Raw genomic sequence first — 6,000 nt, 5'->3', positions numbered from 1 at the left:
ATCTCTTGTGCACTCTTTTCGCCTCCAACTCGACTCTTGACGACAACGGAAAAACACCGCCGACCATCCCGCGGTGTCAGAGCTCTATGCCTGAAGTACAGTTCAGACCAAAAACTGTTAGGCGAGCTCTGTTTTCGTTGGACGTCAGGAAATCGAGTGGGCCGGATGGCATTTCTCCAATCGTGCTTAGAACGTGTGCCCCTGAGTTGACGCCGGTGCTAACGCGTTTATTCTGGCACTCTTATTCTAAAGGCATAGTCCCTGACTCATGGAAGTCTGCCCTTGTCCATCCGATCAAAAAAAAAGGAGACAGTTCGGATCCGGCAAACTACACGCCTGTTGCTATTACCTCCCTGCTCTCCAAAATCATGGAGAGCATAATTAGCCGTTAGCTCTTGGTATACCTAGAGGGTCACCAGTTGATCAACGACCGACAATACGGGTTTCGCCATGGTCGGTCGGCAGGTGATCTTCTGGTATACCTGACACATAGATGGGCTGCGGCTATTGAAAGCAAGGGGGAAGGCCTGGCAGTTAGCCTGGATATAGCGAAGGCCTTTGATCGTGTATGGCACAAGGCGCTCCTCTCCAAACTTCCATCATTTGGGCTTCCCGAGAGCTTGTGCAAGAGGACCTCCAGCTTCCTCACTGGGCGCAGCATACAAGTCGTTGTCGACGGTTTTTGCTCGAATCCCAAGCCCGTGAACGCTGGAGTGCCCCAAGGCTGTGTGCTATCTCCCACGCTGTTTCTTCTGCATATCAAAGATATGTTGGACACCTCCAACATACATTGCTATGCAGACGACAGCACTGGTGATGCCATATACACGGGCCATGCAGGTCTCTCTCGGGAAATCGTCGACCAGTGCCGGGAGAAACTTGTGTCTTCTATCGAGTCCTCTCTTGAGAAGGTCGCGGAATGGGGAAAATTGAACCTTGTCCAATTCAACCCCCAGAAGACTCAAGTTTGCGCGTTTACCACTCAAAAAACCCCATTTGTCGGATCACCGCTCTTCGACAACACTTCCCTCAAAGCCTCGCCTAGTATCGGAATACTGGGTCTGGAAATCTCGAGCGATTGCCAATTTCGTGGTCATCTGGAAGGCAAAGCCAAATTGGCTTCAAAGAAACTGGGCGTCATTAATAGAGCACGGCAATACTTCAAGCCGGCCCACATACTAGCGCTCTACAAAGCGCAGGTGCGGCCACACATGGAGTATGGCTGTCATCTCTGGTCTGGCGCACCCCAGTATCAGCTCGATCCATTGGACCACGTGCAACGCAGAGCAGCTCGAATTGTCGGGGACCCAGTGCTCTGTGAACGGCTGGATCACTTGGCGTTGCGTAGAGACGTCGCTTCATTGTGTGTCTTCTACCGCATTTATCACGGGGAGTGTTCCGAAGAGCTGTTTAACCTAACTCCTGCTGCCGAATTCCACCTTCGCACGACACGCCACAAGTTAGGATATCATCCTCACCATCTGGATGTGTGGCGGTCCTCCACAGTGCGGTTTTCAAGGACCTTTCTACCACGTACTACAAAGCTGTGGAACGAGCTTGCTTGAGCGGTGTTTCAGAGACGATACGACATGGGTACCTTCAAAAAAAGCGCGTACACGTTCCTTAAAGGCCGGCAACGCTCCTGTGATTCCTCTGGTGTTGCAAGAGATTGTGGGCGGCGGTGATCACTTAACAACAGGTGACCCGTACGCTCGTTTGTCCTCCTATTCCATAAAAAAAAAAAAGTCTTTGTTCAACTTTTGAAGCATCGTTGTGACTTGAACTTCGATGAAATAAAAAGCGACAAAACATTGAAATGTTGACGATAAATAAAATACTTTCAAATAATGATAATCTCTTCATCTACTGAAACGATTTTAAAACTTTTCTTACCAATACAAATCCACATTTTTTGTGAGTGTCTTATGCTACATTACATCAACCCGAAAAATGAAAAGACTTTTTCGTGGTCGTGAATGTCGGCTTTAAAAAGTGAGTCTGAGAAAAAACGGTCGAACACTAAAAATAATGTATAAAGCAAAACAACGATTGCCGGGTCAGCTCGTAAATAATATGTTTGTGAATTCAACATAATATACAAGTTTAGGCATGAAAAACCAAATACCATTTTAACTATACCTTAGAATAAAATAACGTATTCATATATTTCCAAGCTTGTAATATTTGAACCATGTACTACCCTAACCTTTAGATGTGCCCACATCACTTCATGATGAAATCGACATGAAAGGTTGAAGCCAATCGAATCAGGAACCACATACATAATTCAATATTCTGAGCCTCAGGGGTTCTATTGACGAAATTTAACGGTTATAAATTCAATTTATGTGACATCTGAGGGTGTGGTTATCACAGAAATGACGGGGCTATTCTTGTTATTTAGAGCAATTCTGTGTAACATAGATACGAATGCATGTAACAATGAGGCTTTAAATTAATCGAAGGCCCACTCATAGTTCAGTGGCTTTATTCATTATTTATTACTAGCTGACCTTGCAAACGTTGTTTTGTCATATAAATTATATATATGTAAACCTTCCTTGAGCGTCAACAAATCTACTACAAAAGATATCATTGAGATCGGTTGAATAGTTTAGGAGTAATTAGGGAACATACAAACATATATTCTCTTTTATATATATAGATTGACTAGCTGGCCCGGCAAACGTAGTTTTGCCATTTAAATTGTATTTAGAGTTAGACTGTTTCTTGGACATTGCAACATTACTTTCTTTTTCTAAAACAAAAGATTTTTTCTGAAATAAACGTAGACTAAGCTACTCCTTATTATATAACCTGCCAATAAAAGTACAACAAAAATTAAAAAAAATGTTATTTTGGTGATAATATATAAATATATATATATGTACATATATAAATATACATGTAGTAAAAAACGGTTATTTCAATATTATTATTCAGACACTTCAATTCTATTTATATGTATAGATATGTAATGTTAAGTAATTTTATTAATTAGTTACCACCAACAATCCAGCCGTTATATTAAAAGGCATAAAGGGCATAAAAGGCATTTTTTTTCTCAAAATCCCTTTAGAATTATTTTTGATGTCATTTCTAATATACTAGATACTACTACCGCTTCGGAAACAAATGGCGCTCAGAGAGAGAAGAAGCGACGCAAGAAACTCTCCTATTATTGGAAAAATAATGAGTGAAATTCGCATGCATATATTATACTGATGCGAAGAAAGCGAGTATAAGAGATTTCCGCCTATGTATTAAACAAACAAACAAAAATATTTTATTTGGTAGGTAAATTGCCTTACACTTATATTAAATATGTCATTTTTTCATACAGCTCGTTCGAAAGACAGATTTCCTAAGAGAAGACCGTGTAAAAAACTCTGAGGTTGCTCTTTTCAAAAAAGAATGGTATTACAGGTTCTTATTGGAGTTTACTACTTAAGAATCGATTTTTATATAAGCCGCCCGGTATGAGAAAAATATGGAGAGTAAAACCTACTCATCAAATGGGATAGTAACGTTTTTGGTGCGCATTATTTCTTTTTGTTGTGTGTGTGTGTGTGTGTGTGTACGTTCATGTTCATACATCGTGTCGTCTATCGTTTATAATATTTTTTTAATCGACTTCAAAAAAGGAGGAGGTTCTCAATTCGTCGGTATATTTTTTTTGCGTTTTGGTGTAAAACAACACAGATAAAACTCATTCAAAGCCAGTCTTAATCATATTGAGGGTACGTCCTACAATAATAGTATAATGTCAACAATTTCAGATGTATCTGCCGGCGTTGGTGCGGGAGGAAGACAGCAGAGTCTTCTGTCTCCATCAGTAGTGACAAACACGATTATAACCAACAGGTAAGCTAGATATAAGCACATTCATTAATTATACAGTGACAATGGAGACATGAAATGAATACACGGGTAATTACTGCTATCTAACCTTAATCGTAAAAAAATATTTCTATTATCCAATGGCGTTCTATACATATAGACAATGCACCTCATACAAAATTAAAGCTAAAATATGGCCCACGCCACAAATAACACCATAATAACCTTCGACTGCTATGTCTATACATTTCTGTGTTTACTCAGTTGTTTAAAATATTATCGGTCAATAGGCAGCAATGTAAACACTATTTCAGTTTCAGCTGCGTAATTTGAATTTCGAACCCGATTGTCCCATTCTGACAAGCGGGTCTTGTCTGGGGACTTGTCAATAATATTGTACCATATTTATTGAAAAAAATATTCGTTTTATTCCGCATCTTGCACATCAATCTTATATAAATAAAATAACCTTACCGATGATAAATCACAAAATCTTTTTTTTGAGTCGTTAATGTATTATTTAATCACTTTTTATAGCACACTTAGGCATGTTGATTGACACACAGCTGACACACAATTAAGGAGAAAATTGTGCTTACATTGTCTTTAAGCACACTTTTGCCGTTCCGTTATCAGAATGCGAATGATATGTCCATATTTATAGAACGTCATTGCTATTATCAGATGAAATAATTATAGCAGTTAACTCTTCCTCTCTTCCCTTCCTTCTTCTCTTCTTATTACCTGTCATGGTCACCCTACGATGGATAGAAGAAAACAGCTGAGAAAACATACTGTGGGAACAGTCTACTCCGGGGGTAGACTGTTCCCACATGCTTAATCAAAGACTATTGTAGTTTCATCCCTTTAGACATTTATTTGGTCTTAATCATACTAAATTAATGAAATCAATTGCAAAATACAACTTATCTTGTAATTATTTGGTACAAGCAACAAGTTCTGCAAGTGTAAATAAACAGCATTTTCTGAAATATAAAAATCGTGATATGTCATCAACTTTTTCTCGTACTTAGTTTTAAAAGACCTACTTTAAATTATTATTAGTCATGCTGTGCATTTCATTTATAGGTGTGCATATTAGAATTGTAAAAAATTAATTAAATTGTTTATATTTGCAAATGTATGAATATGTATTCTGTTGAAGTGCCTAATAAAAATAAATAAATAACTCCGCTAGCTAGCAAAGTCAGATCAAAACTGTAAGTATACTAAAACAGGATTGTAACGGCATATACAGTACCAAAGCGCCATACAAAATGGTTGTTCTCCTTTAAAGTAAATAATTGAGATCTTCAAACCAACAAATTATATATTTACGAAACAAAATTTTAATCACCCTTACATGGTCGCATAAGGCGACACGAACTAGGTGACACTGCAAGCGGCTACTAGATTTCTTACAGGATGTTCCGACATGATATTTTAGAAAATTTATTTATATAGTTGAATTATTTATTTTATTTTTGAATATTTTTTTATAATTACGATTAAGTAGTTCTACTCGTGTTTTTTTAAGGTTGCTATCCATTAAAGCGTCACGTTGTATTAGTATACAGCCTGTATAGAGTCTACTAGTGAATGGATATATATAAAGTCTTGAGATTTTAAAAATGAAATTATAGTTCACTTTTTCTTATACTAGATCTTATAAAGATTACAAAGAACCTAGAAAGGCAAGTTAGCATTCTGCACGGCATATGGAAAATATTATTATGTTCTGTAAGAAATCAAACATTTCTTTTTTATAATAATAATAATAATATTGACACACTTTTTACACAAATTATCTTGCCCCAAGTTAAGCATGTATAGCCTGTGTTATGGGTTACAAGACAATGATATATTTAATACAATATACTTACTTAAACATACATAAATTCATATAAACATACATAAATACATTTAAACATCCATGACTCGGAAACAAACATCCATATTCATCATATAAATACTTGCACCTACCGGGATTCGAACCCGGGACCTCTAGCTTAGTAGGTAGGATCGCTAACCACTCTAATATATTGTGCTTCAATTGTACTCCAAATATTACTAATAATAGATAATAAGGTTCCAGTCAAGAATAATCACAATAAATTTCTTTAAAATCCCATACGTGAAAATTTAACGCCTGCAAGATTT

The sequence above is a fragment of the Leptidea sinapis genome, chromosome 3, assembly GCF_905404315.1.
Source record: "Leptidea sinapis chromosome 3, ilLepSina1.1, whole genome shotgun sequence".
Lineage (NCBI taxonomy): Eukaryota > Metazoa > Arthropoda > Insecta > Lepidoptera > Pieridae > Leptidea > Leptidea sinapis.
This window is presented reverse-complemented; position numbering follows the sequence as displayed.